The 19378-nt window shown below is 44.2% G+C and overlaps 1 protein-coding gene across 2 annotated transcripts in view; it reads right to left on the reverse strand.

Annotated features, from left to right (window-relative positions):
• ccdc120a (coiled-coil domain containing 120a) overlaps positions 1 to 19378 on the reverse strand; it is an 85789-nt gene extending 66411 nt beyond the window's left edge. Inside the window, exon 1 of one of the 2 annotated variants that reach the window (XM_072681391.1) lies at positions 19143 to 19378. The gene's annotated coding sequence lies outside the window, so the exon portion shown is untranslated. Of the gene's footprint in view, positions 1 to 3760; positions 3865 to 19142 lie in introns of those variants that run through there. The other variant, XM_072681393.1, reaches the window with a different exon arrangement.

Below are 19378 nucleotides of genomic sequence, written 5' to 3' on the forward strand. Positions count from 1 at the left end.
GAACCTATTGGCACCATGCTGCCTAATAATGCCAGGCATGGGCTAGAGGGGTGTAAAGCCCCCCAGCATTGAGCTGTGGAGCAGTGGAAGAAATGTGTTCTCTGGAATGATGGTTGGTGCTCCATCCAGTACTTTCTGGATGAGATGAGGTGTCCAACATCCTGACCTCACTAACACACTTGTTGCCGAATGCAATCAAATCCTCACAGCAATGCTCCTCCAAAATCTAGTAGAGACCGTTATTCCAACAAAAGCAGAATAAACCCTTAGTTTTTTAGTAATTCATAAGTTCAGAATAAAAAACGCAATGAATGAGCAGGTGTCCCAATACTTTTGTCCTTACAGTGTATAGTCAGTGGTCAGAGGTCAGAATGTGTTGCTGGTCGGTAAAGTTACTGATATGTTGGTTGGTAACACTTTATTTTAAGGAGCACTAATTAGGGGTTCATTCTTCAGTTCTTTACTCATTAAAGCCTAAATTAGACAGAATAAATTCATTATGCATTAATACATATTTATTATGACCTTTATTAGTACTTAATTGTAAATAATTAGAAGTCTTTTATAAGAATATGACTTAATAGTTGCAATAATTCATGATAACCACTTATTTACCACCCTGTTATACAACCTTTTCAGCGCTGTTTAGTCTCTCATTAGTGAGAAGTAGATCCTATAGCACCAGAAATGTCCATTACACAACATCCAAGCTCATTCCATCCAGTTCATTCCAAAGCAGGTGGTCATTATATTCTGGTATGTGTCTGGACTGTGTATTAGCCATTAACTCCATCTGCTAGAGACTTATACGAATAAACCAGACTCTATCTAGAACAGCCAATAAAACATGTACATTAAGTTTAATCATTTACTCAATATTATGCATAACAGGGTGGTAACACAGTGTTAATTGTGCATTATTATAACTAACAGTGCATCTATTGGAGACTGTCACATATATTAATAAAGGTTCTAATGAATAAAGCTTAATGCATAAACAATAGACCATCTTCAGCCTTTGGGTCAGTTTCCAGGACTGAGAGTTTGGGCCTAGTCCTGTACTACATATACATGTACATTTTCTCCATTTCCTTTCAATGGAGAATCTCCATTCAGAATACTGCACAGTCCAGGACTAGGCCTAATCCCTGTCTGAGAAAAACCCATTTGTATTTGAATAGAATTAGTGTTCTAGAGGAGTTTCACACTGTGTTTTCACTCTAGCAGTCTAACCATGAAGACTGAGGGCTACGGACAATTTAAAAATACTATGAACACACACTACCCTGGATAATTACACACCACACACTGCCTTTCTTCTACAGTAGATGTACACACCGGACGGGCTGGATCTGCTGATATAATACTGCATAATACAAAGCTGTCCTGGGAAAAAGGACAGAAAGAACCCCCGTCACTCTGTTGTTCCAACAGGAAAAGAAAAACAGCCAGCAGACAGATGAGTAATCCTCTGTGTGTGTACATATTAGTGTGTTTTCTCCTCACAGGGATATAGAGACCCATCAGCTTTCACCCCACCGGAGATAAGCGGCCCAGGCTGAACCCACCGCTGCTTTGAGAGAAAACAGCCCGTGCCAGCGTGAGTTCAAGGCCAGGCCACACCACTCCTCACATTTCAGGCTGGGGGCTAGCCCACTCCAGTACAAGCGGGATGATACGAAGGTGATGTGGCTCCGAATCGGGTCTACAGTGAAATCGAGTGAATAGCGTGAGCTCCAGTGAAGTTCCTGGAGTGGTGTTTGTGATGCAGAACTGATCATTCAACATCAGTACCTGATCTTACTAATGTTATAGTGGCTGAATGCAATCAAACACTCGCAGCAATGATTCAACACCTGGTGTAAAAAGCTTTCTCAGAGGAGGAGAGACTGTTACTGCAGCAAAGGGGGGCAAACAACCTATTAGGACTGGATTTTAGGAGATATTTTAAAATGAGCGTCTACAAACTTTTGGACAATGTCGATGCTTCACTACAACTATGGCTCGGAGGTTGTGGGTTCGAATCCCAAGCTGTGCCACTTTGCTATCAGCGGACAGAGTCATGTGTTAGGTCCTTACCCTCCTAGTGGCGAGAGCACTGCTAGTGCTAGAGGTCTGCTGTATAAATAGTAAGTACACTATATGTCCAAATGTTTGTGGACACCCTTTCTAATGAATGCATTCAGCTACTTGTACATGTTGCACCCATTGCTGGCACAGATGTGCAAATGTACACACACACATACACACACACACAGCTTGTCTAGTTCTTGTAGAGAAGTACTGCCAATAGAATAGGACTCTCTGGAGCAGGTAAATAAACATGAACCTATTGGCACCATGCTGCCTAATGCCAGGCGTGGGCTAGTAGAGGGGTATAAAGCCCCCCAGAATTAAGCTGTGGAGCAGTGGAAGAACTGTGTTCTCTAGAATGATGGCTGGTGCTCCATCCAGTACTTCTGGGATGAGTTGGGGAGGAGTTGAGGATGATGAGGTGGGTTGGTGATCGTCCAACATCCTGGCCTCACTATCTACTGTGTCGCTGAATGCTATCAAATCCTCACAGCAATGCTCCTTTTTTCCAAAATTTAGTAGAAAGCCCTCTTCCCTGGACAGTAGAGACAGTTACTCCAACAAAAGCAGGATCAGCTCTTTTTTAATGCCCTTGATTTCAGAAGAAACATTGAATGAGCAGGCGTCCAAATACTTTTGTGTGCTTCTAGCTAGCTGAAGAGATCCAATCAGACGCTCTCTCAGTCTCTGCCTGGCCTAGCATTAGCTTTTAAGGCCACTCCCCGACTGCAGCTCCTTTTGCTCTCGCAAGCCGCAACGCAGTACGTCAAACCTGTTGGAGGTTCACAGTTCATCAAACTACACTAGCTGGACAAAAGTATTGGGACGCCTGCTCATTCATTGTTAATTCTGAAATCAAGGTTTTTTAAAAAATTAAATTGTTGGAGTTGAACTGTCTCTACTGTCCAGAGAAGAAGGCTTTCTACTTGGTTTTGGAGGAGCACTGCTGTGAGGATTTGATTGAACTCAGCAACTCCCTAACTGTTTCTGAAAGTATTGGATGAAGCACCACCACCATCATTCCAGAGAACACGGTTCTTCCACTGCTGGGGGGCTTTACACCCCTCTAGCCCACGCCTGGCATTAGGCAGCATAGTGCCAATTGGCAGTACGTCTCTACAGAGACTAGACAAGCTGTGTATGTGTGTGTGAATTTACACATCTGTGTCAGCAATGGGGGCAACCTAAAGGAGCTGAATGCATCCATTAGCAGGGGTGTCCACAAACTTTTGGCTGAAAGGTTTTCAGGTAAAACTTTTTTTTAATGATAAAAACGCACGACTTTGTGAAACTGAAAATATCATTTAGGCAGTTCGAGCTATTTATAATTCAGCAACTCTTCACCCGTGACAGACTCGGAGTGTATCGCCCCTTCACGGAGGCTTTTGTCTCTCTCTCATTTCTCTTGCTTCTCTTGTAGAGTGTTTTTCCGTCTCTATGCTCTCTCTCGTTCTTCCTCTGCCAGGCAGCCCGTCCTTGACACCACTGCAATGCTTTTGTAAGGCTTTTCTTGCCCCGCTACAGGCACACCCACAAGCCTACACCAATCACTTTCCCCGGCTGCACTCTGAACGCCTCTCTCTGGGAAAACCAGCAGCAAATGAACGGAGCTCTGAAGCTTCCACACACTATAAAGTGTTTTACAGCATCCCCTCACCTCACACGCTATTCCTCCTGCCTCACTCACCCGTTTCTCAGCCAGCTTCTCTGTTCCGTCTTCACATCCATCTTTTTAATCTGTCCCTCGTCCCTCCCTCATGTCCTCTACTCCGGTTTGTATCACAGCGTGTCCTCTCTTTCTCATCCAGTTCTCTCTGAAGCTCTCTCTACCTTCTCTTTTCCTCATTCATTATCCATCTCTCCCTCCCTCTCACCCCCCCCCCCCCTCTTTCTCTCCAGCTGTCAATCTCTCTGTGTCTTTAACGATCACATCAGACTCGCTCTCTCCCTCACCTGGTTCTCTCAGAGTCTCTCTCGCTTACGGTCTCTCTCTCTCTCTTTCTCACTTAGTTCTCTCTGAATCTCTCTCACTCACTGTTCTCTCTCTCTTTCTCACTTAGTTTTCTCTGAATCTCTCTCACTCACTGTCTCACCCCTCTCTCTCTCTCCCTCACCTGATTCCCTCAGAATCTCTCTCACTCACTGTTCTCTCTCTCTTTCTCACTTAGTTCTCTCTGAATCTCTCTCGCTCACGGTCTCTCTCTCCCTCACTTAGTTCTCTCAGAATCTCTCTCACTCACTGTTCTCTCTCTCTTTCTCACTTAGTTCTCTCTGAATCTCTCTCACTCACTGTTCTCTCTCTCTTTCTCACTTAGTTCTCTCTGAATCTCTCTCGCTCACGGTCTCTCTCTCCCTCACTTAGTTCTCTCTGAATCTCTCTCACTCACTGTTCTCTCTCTCTTTCTCACTTAGTTCTCTCTGAATCTCTCTCACTCACGGTCTCTCTCTCTCTCACTCAGTTCTCTCTGAATCTCTCTCACTCACGGTCTCTCTCTCTCTCACTCAGTTCTCTCTGAATCTCTCTCACTCACTGTTCTCTCTCTCTCACTCACTGTTCTCTCTCTCTTTCTCACTCAGTTCCCTCTCACTCAGTCTCACTCCCCTCTCTCTCCCTCACCCAGTTCTCTCTGAATCTCTCCCCTTTCGCTCCCTTTTCACCCCGTTTTCTATCTACCTTCTCTTCTCCTCGTTTCTTTTCCCTCTCTCTATCTCTCTTCCCCTCTCTCTCTCACCCGGTTCTCTCTGAATCTCTCCCTCACTCTTCCTCTTAACCCGTCCATCCCTCTTTTCCTCTCTTTCTCATTCCAGCTCTCCTCGCGCGCCCTCTCGTTTTCTCGTCCCTCTCCTCTCCGGCTCGCCCTCACGCTCTCTCTGATGTATCCAGCATCTCTCCCTCTCTCTCTCACTTCTTCCCTCTGTCTCTCGCCCTCTCTGTCTCGCTGTGTGTTTGCTTTACAGTGTGACCTATATTTTTCTGCTCGAGTGAAGCTCGCAGATCCGTCACAGTCGAGCTTCTCCTCAGCGTCACAACACTCAGCGAGTCAAACAGCACCGTGAGCGAGAACTGCACACCAGGCATGGGGGGGGGGGTGGGGGTGGGGGGAGTGATAGAGAGAGGGGAGAGAGAGAGAGAGGTTGAGGAAAGGGAGGGAGAAGAAGAAGAAGACAGTCGATGGGCAAAAGCCAAACCGCTGCATGGCAACAACACTGAAAATCCCCTACTAAAAATAGTGGCATATCGCAGCCTGGCACTTCCGACTGCGCAGCCAATAACCTTTCACCCCTAGGGCGCTGGCAACAGGGGGGCGGGGCCTGGCCATCACCACGATGTTTGGGTGACTGACTCAGACCCAGATGTCTGAATTGAAGCGACGAGGTCACGCCCTCGTTCACTAGGACGACGACCGACCGTGCCTAGCAACAACACTGCAAAAAATGACGAGCAGGCAAACTAGCATTCTGGCTAAGGCTAACGCAGGGCTGTTGGAAAGTTCCCTGGACTGCAGGCGGGTGGACGCATCTTTAACCCTTCAAACCCCGCGTTTTCCAGTCCTCGCTCTCGGCGTAGGCATTAGGATCTGTAAGGCCACGGTTTACAGGGTTCGGTCCTCTGGGCCTCGTTTTTACATGCATGCTTTTGCCATTGGTCACACCTCAGGCTCACCGCTACCCAGGCAATCTCTTCAATTTGCCTCACTCAGCTGATCTCTTTGAAGATCCTACACCGCACCATCCTTCACACCAGCCTTTCATGGAGACGCCCATGAATCAGGCGTTCCCCTGCGTACACTTCAAGCAGAACACTGCTCTGCTGGGACTGCTTTATTAAAAGCCGAGAGGCCAAAAGGAACGATGGAAGTGATGCGAGTGAAAAATCTGCACAGGATTCGCTGGAATCCAATTAGGTTTGATTAAGTGCTGAACCAATACTAATGTGCACCATCAATCGCTTAGTCAATAGCTTGTGGACACATTGTCTAATTAGTGGACTCAGCTGCTTTAGGGTGCGCTCACTTCTGACACAGGTGTTCCCATGCACACACACACATAGCTTGTACAATCTCCATAGAAAAGCACTGACCAATACAATGGAAATTCTCTGGAGGAGAAACTTGCAGGGGTAGCCGAAGAACCCCACGCCCAATGCCAAGTCTGGGCTGGAGAGGTATAAAGGCCCCAGCAGTGGGCTGTGGAGCAGAGGGACTGCATTCTCTAGGGGAAAAGGGCCATCAGCAACCTTTGGGGTGAGCTGGAGTGGCATTTGGAGTGGTGATCCAGAACTAATCATCCATGGTTGGTGCAGCACAGAGGGTAACAACACCACCTTCCCTGTGACGTTGTTAAATATAGACGTTCCTTGAGGTTCTTCAATTTGGCAGGTGTTTCCTTCTAAAAACCTTTTCTTGAAGGTTCCTCAAACCACTTTAAGAGGTTCCTCCACAGTTACAAACCAAAGACCCACCAAAAGTTTCTCAAGGATCTTTAAACAGCGTCCAAAAGACCCTGTTGGGTCTCAGGTAGTGTTCCTAATAAAATCTTTAGTGAGTGTACGTTACTGTAGCAACGGGACAAAAAATGGGGTTAAATGACTATTACAGAGACTCGATATGTTGGCTAAATCGCTTCGTGATTAAAACATGTTCAGAGAAGTGGGTTTGCTGGTGGGGTGGGGTCAGTCCTTCCAGGAACAATCGCTCTCCAGGACGTGGGAAAAGCCCCTCAGAGCCAGTAATCTGCTTACACCAGCATAAACTCGTCCATTCAACTGATACTCTAAAACAACAGCCGAGAGCGCGGCGTTAACGCGTTCTTCTGCTCTTCAGCTCCCCTGCCCCAGTGCCTGACTTTCACTGGAGAGTCATATTTTATTCATTGAATAATGAAACATCTTTAAAGAGCAACAGTCCTTCATCCAAGTACACGTTCTCCACCCCCATGCTCACCCTGCTCCATATTCAAATGTCAAGCATTCTCTCAGGACGCAGTCTTCGGCTTTTTTAACCTCGACCGGCTGAGGCGTCCCACGCCCTGGTAATTACAGGTAACTGTGTGTATTTCAGTGTATCCTGCACGTAGACTACTTTCTGAGGCTCTATGTACTACTGAAAAAGGGATTATTTGGCTCAAAATGAGATTTTTTTATTTTATAGAACCTTCTAAAAAGGTTTTCCACCAATAATGAACACTTTAACTAGGCAAAGAACCAGTTAAGCATCCCATTGGTTCTTTGAGTTGTCTATGAGTTGTCTATGGTCCGATGTGGAGCTGATAAAATGGACAGTGGTTTTAATGAAGTGGCTGGTCGGTGTACATACACACATACAAGTAAATATATATATATACACTACACACAAAGTCATATCAGAATATTATGACCACCCTTGGTTTGCAATGAGCTCGGGCCGGGACTTTACTGATGCCACATGACAGGGTCTGCTGCATGCATAAATAAGCGCGCACACCAGTCAGCTGTAGCAGAGCACAGTGATGTCCAAAAGTAGAAGTAGTGGTAGCATCTTGGAAACTGCTAACTTCATGGGATGTTCTAGAGCTGCTGTAGTAAAGATGTACCGAGAATGGATTTCTGGAGTGCTTCCCAATGCCACAGCAGTGGTGCCCCATGGGCCATTCCTACCAGAGGGGATGACGACTCAGGCCAGTGGTACAGAGCAATGGACACACCACAGTGGAGCAGCCAACACCTTCCGTCACCCAATACAGTCACAACGTCTTGCTAGCATCATCCGAGCATCCTACTACTAGGTAGATGGTCATAATATTCTGATATGACTGTGCATATTTATATATATATATATGTGGGTGGCTATATATGGATGACTGGGCAGACATTTATGAGGATGATGGTTAAAGTAGCATCTTACACTCTGTCTCTATGTCCCACTGGGCTGCCATGCGGCGGGATAATAGTGCTTACGCTCCAGAGGTGTGAAGACTGGAGGCAGGGCGGCTTTAAAAGCTTAAGCACCGCTCAGCTCATGGGCTGCATGTTTCGTAACACAGACGCACAGCTGGCTTCACAATCAGGATGGGGCACTTGGGGATTTGTAAAGTCACATTTGACTGTGTGGCCATTTATAACTCTATGGAGTCGAGACCGCCCACATTTTAGTTATCTAAACTTTACTGGAGTACTTTTTTATTTTTCAGCCAACTTTTTACTTCTACTTCTTACATTTTCACCCAATTATCTGAACTTTCTACTCCTTACATTTTAAAAACAGCCTCGTGGTTGGATGAGAAGTATAAACATACACCATTCTGACTCCTTATTGGTTTATAACCGATCCATCACACCTGCACACGTCCCGTCACTCTCCAGCGAGCTCACAGCAGACGTCTGTAGTCTAGTATGAAGACTGTGTCCGCGGCAGAGACTCAAGAGACCTGCAGTGAAACGTCCCGACTGAGCCCCACATTTACATTCCAATAAAGCTTATTGATCACACGCCTCTGAAGTCTGACTTTCTGCAGCTTTACAGAACTTCTAGACAACGACTCCTCATATTTTCCTCCATGAAGCTCATGTTAATGCTCAGTAGAGCACAGAGACGCTCCTTTAATAGAGCTGATATTACTGAAATGCTTCATTTTCAATGGGCAGATCTGCAGCTGAAACAGGAGCCTAGTGCAGCCCAACATTTTTAACATCAACATTTTAATAGAACATTCTCCTCATTATGACTTTTAGAGAAATGGGGTTTTGGGGAGGGGGGTGGGGGGTAGTGCACTATAGACCCCTGTGGCGCGGCCTAAGCTTTTGGCCTTTGTTTTCCTTCCATTACTTTTACTTTTCTACTTGAAGTCGTTCTGAAACCAGTACTTTTACACTTTTACTGGAGTAAAAAGCTTAAGCTGATACTTCAGCTTCTATAGAAGTCTTTTAAACCCTAGTATCTCCACTCACTTCTACCTGAGGAATGAATGAATGTGAATACTTTTGACACCTTTGCTGTCCTGTAACACACAGTGGTCATTTTGTGCATGGTACATTAGCTAATGCTGAGCAATGACAAACACAGTCAGTACTGAAGGAACGTGATTCTCTGCATTTATGGTTTAAGGTCCCTGAACCAGCAGCTAAAGGAGTTTCATATATTACCAGGTTTTCCAAGCCTGGTTCAGATTAACATACCTTTCACACACACACACACGGACAGGAGACCAAAGGTGTATTTACTGGCCTTTGCAAGGTATGGCAAATATGTCTGTTATCCACATTCATAACTTTCATGGGGTTTCGGTGTTCTTTCTTCAGTGTTCCTCTCCGGAGCTTTCCATGCTCCAATAACAGATGGGCGCAGTAGCTTTACCTGGACTGCTGCTGCTTTCCTGTGCACCTGCAACTAAAAGAGCACAAAGTGGGGCAGACGGCCTCTTGTTCCTGAGGTTTGGGCCTATCGTGAACAGGCTTCAGGGTAAAGACAGCACCGCAGGGTTTATTTAATGCAGCGGGCCAATGCTAATCCTCTGGCCTCTTTCCAAATAGTGCACTACACTCATTCTCTTTATGAGGACATAACAGGCACTGGCTCATTTCAGCCTGTCTGGATCAGCCAAGTGCTTCAGATATCCTCAGATATCTACCGTTTAAAGTGCTTCCACCCAGACAGGACATTCCAGAAGATCTGAATTGGGAGAGCAATCTAGAACATCACGGTTGGGGAGGAGACTCTAGGACCGTGTGAATGGTTGAGAACATTCTGCAACAGGGTGCACAGGAAGAACATGCTAGAACAGTATGAATAGGAGAGAGAATAGTGTGAATAGGCTAGAACCATGTGAATGGTTGTCAACATTCTAGAACACTATGAACGAGGACAACATTCTAGAACACTATGAACGAGGACAACATTCTAGAACACTATAAACGAAGACAACATTCTAGAACACTATGAACGAAGACAACATTCTAGAACACTATGAACGAGGACAACATTCTAGAGACAACATTCTAGAACACTATAAACGAAGACAATGTTCCAGAACACTATAAACGAAGACAACATTCTAGAACACTATGAACAAGGACAACATTCTAAAACACTCTAAACGAAGACAACATTCTAGAACACTATAAACGAAGACAACATTCTAGAACACTATGAACAAGGACAACATTCTAAAACACTCTAAACGAAGACAACATTCTAGAACACTATGAACGAGGACAACATTCTAGAACACTATAAACGAAGACAACATTCTAGAACACTATGAACGAAGACAACATTCTAGAACACTATGAACGAGGACAACATTCTAGAGACAACATTCTAGAACACTATAAACGAAGACAACATTCTAGAACACTATAAACGAGGGCAACATCTAGAACAGTGTAAATTTTGAGAGGTTTATAAAAACATCATGGTTACGGAGAACATTCTAGGAAAGTGTGAAGGGAAGAACATTCTAGAACAGTATAAACAATGAGAACGCTCTAGAACAGTGTGAACGGTTGTCAGTGTTCTAAAACAGTGTAAAAGGTGACACATTCTAGAACCGTATGACTGGGGAGAACATTTAAGACAGGTGTAAATATTTGCGAGCATTCTAGAACCGTGTGAATAGAGAAAGACAGTAGAACTGTGTGAATGGAGAGAACATTCTAGAACCGTGTGAATAGAGAAAGACAGTAGAACTGTGTGACTGGAGAGAACATTCTAGAACTGTGTGAATGGTTATCAACATTCTAGGACAGAACTAGTAGAACTATGTAAAGAAGTGTGAATGGGGAGAACATTCTAGAACACTATAAATGAAGACAGTGTTCTAGAACAATGTAAACGGGAAGAACATTGTGAAGATTCTAGAACAGTATAAACAGGGAGAACACTCTAGAACAGTGTGGACGGTTGTCAGTGTTCTAAAACAGTGTAAAAGGTGACACATTCTAGAACAGTATGACTGGGGAGAACTTTTAAGAGAACGTTCTAGAACAGTGTGAATGGAGAGGAGATTCTAGAGACCCCAGCACAACATTTCCTGTGTGAGCTATTAGCCACATCATGTGTGATGGCGTTTGTTGGAGAACATTAGGACGGCGCTCATCCCATCTGTCCCTTTAGCTGATCTGATGTCCTCAGGGCCCTGGAGACCCCGCTGACCTTGCTGTCATTAGAGAGGCATTAGTGCAAGACCCTGAGGGGGACAGACAGTGTTGACCCAACTGTGTCACCGACTCTCGCGCCAACACGCTGGCACACTGCACAGTTCACCACACACTCACACGCTGAGGCGCCGCTCGTGCCACAACACACTCTTATCTTCTCAACACCTCCGGGATCGTCCAGGCGCCTTTGTCCTTGTGTTAACCGGTTCCTGCCTGGTTCCAATAAAGAACCAGATAAGGCACAGAGATGAGGCGGGTGGGGAGGGCAGGGGGTGGCTGTATTTGTATTTTCGATCAGCCATAACATTAATACCACCTGCCTAATACTGAGTAGGTCCCCATTGTGTCGTCAAACAGATCTGACCATTCAAGACATGGACTCCACAAAACCTCTGAAGGTGTCCTGCTGGTGTATCTGCCACCAAGACGTATATGTATGTATATATATATATATATATATATATATATATATATATATATACAGTGAGGAAAATAAGTATTTGAACATCCTGCGACTTTGCAAGTTCTCCCACTTAGAAATCATGGAGGGGTCTGAAATTTTCATCTTAGGTGCATGTCCACTGTGAGAGACATAATCTAAAAAAAAAAAATCCGTAAATTACAATGTATGATTTTTTTATAATTTATTTGTGTGTTACTGCTGCAAATAAGTATTTGAACACCTGTGAAAATCAATGTTAATATTTGGTACAGTAGCCTTTGTTTGGAATTACAGAGGTCAAATGTTTCCTGTAGTTTTTCACCAGGTTTGCACACACTGCAGCAGGGATTTTGGCCCATTCCTCCACAAAGTTCTTCTCCAGATCAGCCAGGTTTCTGGGCTGTCGCTGAGAAACACAGAGTTTGAGCTCCCTCCAAAGATTTTCTATAGGGTTTAGGTCTGGAGACTGGCTAGGCCACTCCAGAACCTTGATATGCTTCTTACGGAGCCACTCCATGGTTATCCTGGCTGTGTGCTTTGGGTCATTGTCATGTTGAAAGACCCAGCCACGACCCATCTTCAGTGCTCTAACTGAGGGAAGGAGGTTGTTCCCCAAAATCTCGCAATACATGGCCCCGGTCATCCTCTCCTTAATAGAGTACAGTTGTCCTGTCCCATGTGCAGAAAAAAAACCTCAAAGCATTATGCTTCCACCCCCATGCTTCACAGTAGGGATGGTGTTTTTGGGTTGGTACTCATCATTCTTCGTCCTCCAAACACGGCGAGTGGAATTAAGACCAAAAAGTTCTATTTTGGTCTCATCTGACCGCAGAACTTTCTCCTATGATTCCTCTGGATCATCCAAATAGTCATGGGCAAACTTAAGACGGGCCTGGACAGGTGCTGATTTTAAGCAGGGGAACCTTCTGTGCCATGCATGACTTTAAACTATGACGTCTTAGTGTATTACCCACAGTAACCTTGGAAACAGTGGTGCCAGCTCTCTTCAGGTCATTGACCAGCTCCTCCCGTGTAGTTCTGGGCTGATTCCTCACCTTTCTTAGGATCACTGATACGCCACGAGGTGAGATCTTGCATGGAGCCCCAGTCCGAGGGAGACTGACAGCCATGTTTAGCTTCTTCCATTTTCTAATAATTGCTCCAACAGTTGATCTTTTTCCACCAAGCTGCTTGGCAATTGCCCCGTAGCCCTTTCCAGCCTTGTGGAGGTCTACAATTTTGTCTCTGGTGTCTTTGGACAGCTCTTTGGTCTTAGCCATGTTAGTAGTTGGAGTCTTACTGATTGTGTGGGGTGGACAGGTGTCTGTATGCAGCTAACGACCTCAAACAGGTGCTTCTAATTTAGAATAATAAGTGGAGTGGAGGTGGACTTTTTAGAGGCGGACTAACAGGTCTTTGAGGGCCAGGATTTTTGCTGATTGGCAGGTGTTCAAATACTTATTTGCAGCAGTAACACACAAATAAATTATAAAAAAATCATACATTGTAATTTACTTTTTTTTTAGATTATGTCTCTCACAGTGGACATGCACCTAAGATAAAAATTTCAGACCCCTCCATGATTTCTAAGTGGGAGAACTTGCAAAGTCCTCACTGTATATATATATATATATATATATATATATATATATATATATATATATATATATAATTTTTTTTTATTTAATTTTTTTTCTGTTTCTCTCCTTTTATATTGATATTTATTCGATTGTCGGTATTCAGATTATGAAATATTGAATATCTGCCGATATCAGTCCAATATCTCTTCTTTAATAAACAATGAGCTTAAGTTTTGAATGGAAGATCTTCACTTAAGATCATAACGGTATGCAGGGACATATTAGAGATATATTAAATAAGTACATGATTAATTACAGTGTTTTAAACCAAGTATTTCTGCTCAACGTCTTCTAAACGTTGTAACTGAAATCATTTCAAAAGGTATAGAGGACCTCCACAATTGTCCCAGGATGTCTTCCTAACGTTCTGTAGACAACGTTATCTAGCAGAACATTCCGCAGAACATTCAGAGGACGTCCCTTGATAGCTGCAGACATCTATATGCGATCTGGGAGACGTTCACTGTTGCTGAAGCCCCGGAGCCTCACACATCTTCACACGGTGTCCTGAGATACACACCTTCCCTCACTCAGAGAGAACTACGCCGAGGCTGCATTACATGCTCATAGCAACCCAGATTCTCCCCCTGAACATCCTGCCCCATTCAGGGGAGGAGAAAAAGAAAGCGGAGACAGCGAGCGAGAGAGCGCGCGAGAGCCAGAGAGCGAGAGAGAGAGAGTGAGGGGGATAGAGAGGACTTTGATTTAGACTCTGTGTAAAATATTCACTGAGCCTCCAGCGGCAGAGGGTGAGCTGCCCTGAATGTCTAATTAGAAATCAGAGGCAAAAGGCTGCCCTAATTATGCCCAACCCTACACATTCACTCTTTCACACACTCCTCTCTCTCTCTCTCTCTCTCTCTCTGTCCTCACACACTCCTCCCTTATCCGCTCCCTCTATCCTTCCTTTTTTCCTCTCTCTCTCTCCCACTTTATCTTTGTCCTTCTGTGCTCTCTCTCTCTCTCTCCCTCGCTCCCTCTCCTCTCTGTCCATTCCCATGTGGTCTAATAAAAATGGCCCCGTTTCTGACTGCAGTCCTTTCTCTTGTCCTGGACTCAGCTGGCACCCCTAATAAGCCCATCTCTCAGCTATATATACACAGTGATCACAGACTGCACAGATCTGATCTAGTGCTAGTGTTGGGCTGGTATAATCAGAAAAAGCACAGGATCGGATAATCAGGGAAAAATCAATTAATTAATTCAATGGACAAAAGTTTTGGGACGCACTTTTTAATCGTTGAATTATACATCTCATCCAGTCCCATTGCCACAGATGTATAAAATTAAGCCCTTAGCCATGCAGTCGGCCTTTCTTACACACATCAGTGAAAGAGTGGGAGGTTCTGAAGAGCTCACTGAACTCCAGCGTGGTTCTGTATGTAATAGGAGACACCGCTGCACCAACAACTTATCTTAGAGTAGAGGAAACTCATTCAGACATCATTCTTGTAGCCTGTGGATCATTGTTGCTGTTGTTCGTGTTTAATTGTGTTCGTAACTGTAGTAAAAAGGTCAGTTTTAACGGTCTACTAAAATCGGGTCGTCTCGGACAGAACGTGCACAGGATCGGGTAGGGTCGGGCCCGATCTAAACTCTAAGCCAGCCTCCCAATTGCTGAGTACAGCTCCTTACAGAGATCGCCCCACTACCATGTTATCAGATATAATTATATTTACTTTATGTTTGGAAAGTTAGCTGACGTTAAGGAGGAGTCCTAACTAGTGCAAATGGCTAAATTGGTGGGTAAATTGAGGGAAAATCGCTCATTATAGTAATCCCTTCCTCTGTTCTTGACCCGGCCCTGTTCTTCCTAGCCCCACCCCTCAGTCATTACTGCCACCTTTGTTATTTTGTTACTCCTCTCTTTTCAGGTTCCCCATTCAGGTGTTTCCAGCCTTGCCTGCTTGTATTTATAGCGGTCTCGTATCTCTGCTCCTACGTGCGATCTTGCGTAGGTGTGTTTGGCTTTGTTTTCACGCAGTGTTCGGTTTCTTTACAGAAGAATTAACTCTCATATACAGAACTTGTGAGAACGTGACAGTTGTGGCATCTCGGTCAGTGATATCAGCGATCGTTGATATGTAAACATCATGGCTTAGTGGTACTGAGCGGCGGTGAATGTAGACAAGGTGACCCCTGGCTCCAACACAAATATAGTCTTTTACTTTATTAGTTTGCCTTATATACGCTATATGTCCAAATGTTTGTGGACACTCCTTCTAATGAATGCATTCAGCTGCTTTAAGTTGCACCCATTGCTGACACAGATGTGCAAATACACACACAGCTTGTCTAGTCCCTGTAGAGAAGTACTGCCAATAGAATAGGACTTTCTGGAGCAGATAAACAAACATGAACCTGTCGGCATCATGCTGCCTAATGCTAGACTTGGGCTAGAGGGGTATAACCCCTCCCCTCCCCCAGCATTGAGCTGTGGAGCAGTGGAAAAACTGTGTTCTCTTGAATGATGGTGGTGGTGGTGGTGCTCCATCCGATACTTAAGGATGAGTTGGGGAGTTGGAGATGATGAGGTGGGGAGGGTGGGGTGGGTCAATAGTTTAATTATTATATTAATATTCAGACTTGACCCATTCCCCTTCCCCATTTCCACACAGTTCCATACAGTGCAAAAATACATACACTACATGGACAAAAGTATTGGGACACATGCTCATTCACAGTTTTTTTCCAAAATCTGATAGAGTGTATCCCGCTACTGATGGATTAACTGTCTCTACTGTCCAGGGAGGAAGGCTTTCTACTAAATTTTGGAGGAGCACTGCTGTGAGGTTTTGATTGCATTCAGCAACAAGAGCGCTAGCAAGGTCCTTTGGACACATCGCAACAGATGTTCCAGAAGCTGTCTTTTGGGTGATTTGGGGTGAACTCCCCCATTTAAAAACAGAGCTGACTGATTCTGTCACAGGCATGTGGTGCTTATTACACAGCTGTAATCCATCACAGCCTTAATCAGGAACATCTGAGGCTGGTCAGCGTAGCGCTACGCTGTACAGAATGGAAATGTCTGTGATTTACTGTTGATTTGTTTATCATGATATTTCTGCAATGTCATACTCGAGAGTATTGCACAGCTTTAATCAACACCAAACCACCACTGCTTTCAGCCATAGCTGCACTAACCCTACAGTTGTCGTCCCCTTACACCCCAACTCTACTGACTAGTAACTCATCACAAATAGACATCCACAAATATATCTGTTCCCATCCAAACACTCTAATCGTCATACACAGCACAGCCACAGCACAGCTAAAAAAAGGAGCTGGACAAGACTCCTCAAGGCTTCAAAACCTGGCCTTGCCTACAAATTAGAGCGTAATAACCATCTTCCAGGCCCCACCCCGGCTGAGTGGTGGTCCCGCGTGTGCTCTCTGGGATAAGAGCAGGGCTGGCTGGCTCCTTTAAGACGAATTACAGTCAGGGGCCCTTTTCACCTCAGCAAAGTCTGACCCAGTTCTCACTGCTGAAGTTCAGGAGAACGACTCCCTCTCTCGCTCTGCCAGCGTAATCCCATGATTATACACCAGGTTATGACCAAGTGTAAAGAGGATAACGGTAGAAGATTCCCCGCCCTTACGCCCAACTCCCCCTGCGGCCCGGCAGAATCAGAGAAAGTCTGAACGTCCTGAACTTCTTACAGCGATATCAGCACTTCCATTTTTAAAACGTGTGTGTTATAACAGGTGTGTGTGTAATAACAGGTGTGTGTGTGTGTGTTACAGCTAAAAGGTGCCAAGCTTAACACTATTAGGAGGTTGGAGAAGCTAGGTTGGGTGGTGGTGTGTGTGAGCAACAGTAACACCCCAGACGGCCACCTATGTTGGTAGACGTTGTTATCTGGTTGAACGTAGGCTGTGAGGTAGGGTGTCAGGCCAACGTCTAATGCTGACGTCAGTTTGACGCAGAGTAAGGAACCAAAAACCAACATCTTCAAAACGTCACATGCCGACATCAGACGTCTGAGTTGTGTGGACTGACGATGCAAAACCCAACGTCTGCTAAACTTCATATTGTTTACGTCCACCCAACATCTACTTTGAACAGTGTAAGGTGATATGTGGTCAGTTTTAAGTCATGGAGTTAAGCAACCAAAATTTAACGTCTGTCCAATGTTGGAGTTTGATGTCAACTCAATGTTGTTGGGTTTTTTTTTCAGGTCTGTTACTTTGATTTCTAACCAAAATTCAATGTCTGTACAACGTTAGGTTCTGTTGTCAACCTGATTTACATCTTCAAATAGATTTCAACATCCTTACAATGTTACAGTTCAACGCATTTCTGACATCAAACCTGATGTCTGCTAAACATCATAATTTTAACATCCACATAACGTGAAATTTTAACCTTGTTAGATGTTGATGTGTTGTTGGTTTTAAGTACCGTATGTTCAGTGACCAAAATTCAACATCTGACTAACGTTGGAGCTTGACATCAACCCAATGTTGGTTTTTGACAGATATGTGACTTTGAATTCTAACCAAAATTCAACATCTGTTCAACACTGGGTTGTGGCATTAATACAATTTATATTTTTATTAATAATTCAACGTCTGTTCAACGTTACAAGTCCAGCGTATTTCTGTCATCAAACCTGAGATTTGCTAGGCGTGATCATTGTAACATCCATAAAACGTGACATTCTGACAGTGGAAGCTGTTGATGGTGTTAAGTAACCAAAATTCAACGTCTGTCCAATGCTGAAGCTTGATGTCAACCTAATATAGTTGTTTTTATTTTACAAATCTGTTTCTTTGATTTCCAACCAATATTCAATGTCTGTACAACGTTGCGTTTTGATGTCAATTAGATTTATGTCTTCAAAAAGAATCCTTACGATGTTACAGTCCAATGTATTTCTGACATCAAACCTGACATCTGATTTTAACATCCACACAACATGAAATTGTAACCATGTAAGAGGTTGATGTGTTGTTGGTTTTAAGTACTGTGTGTTAAGTGACCAAAATTTAACATCTGACTAACGTTGGAGTTTGACATCAACCCAATGTTGTTTTTTTGACAGATATGTGACTTTGAATTCTAACCAAAATTCAACATCTGTACAACACTGTTTTGGTTTCCATCGGTTTATATTTTCAACTATTCAAAAATAATTTAACGTCTGTTCAACGTTACGAGTCCAACGGATTTCTGACATTAAACCTGACTTTTGCTAAGCGGCACAATTTAACGTCCACACAACATGAAATTCTAACAGTGCAAAACGTTGTGTTGTTGGTTTTAAAGTCATGGTGTTAAGTAACCAAAATTTAACATCTGACTAACATCTGACATCTGAGATTGATGTCAACCCAATGTTGGTTATTGAAGCATATGTGACTTTGATTACCGATCCAATTTTCAACTTCAGCTAAAATTCAACGTCTGTGCGACATTAGACTCTAATGTCAGTTTTGTACAACGTTGGTTTTAGATGACCAAGACTTTTAATTTTCAACTAAAATTCAACGTCTAGAGTCCAACGTCTTTCTGACGTTCTGGTACCTGGAGGGACCCTGAAGTCCAAGTCCAAATTGAAGAGACGTCTACAAAACGTTTGAGGCTGTGGTTTATCAGATCAACAGCATTAAAAGTCAACAGGCCCAAGTTGGGCTTCTGGATGGAATTATCCGGTCCACCTTAAATAGGGCAGCACTTCCACTATGCAGCTTCAGCGCCAGCTCGCAACTGCTCCCCTATTTAAGGTGGACCTGACAACTGGAAACAGAAGCTGGAGCACGAGCCAACTTCAGCATCATACCACACACACACACACACATACACACATACACACACACACACGAAACACTCCCAATATGCGCGTGCTGTTACCTGAATCGCGGCGCGTGCCTGTCCACCCCTTCCGTAGGCTGTATCTTTGGTTACTTCTTTATTGCTCTGTGCACACAACACTCTTCACGAGCCCTGCTCACCTCACGGTCATTGCCAGTCCAGTCTGACTTAACCAGTCCAACCCGCCTCGCGCAGCAAAATAAAGCAACGAAAACAAAAACAAGTCCATGCACGTGGTTCCTATCGCTGCACGCGCTGTTAATACGTCGACATGA

Source organism: Salminus brasiliensis, chromosome 6 (assembly GCF_030463535.1).
Source record: "Salminus brasiliensis chromosome 6, fSalBra1.hap2, whole genome shotgun sequence".
NCBI classification, from domain to species: Eukaryota; Metazoa; Chordata; class Actinopteri; order Characiformes; family Bryconidae; genus Salminus; species Salminus brasiliensis.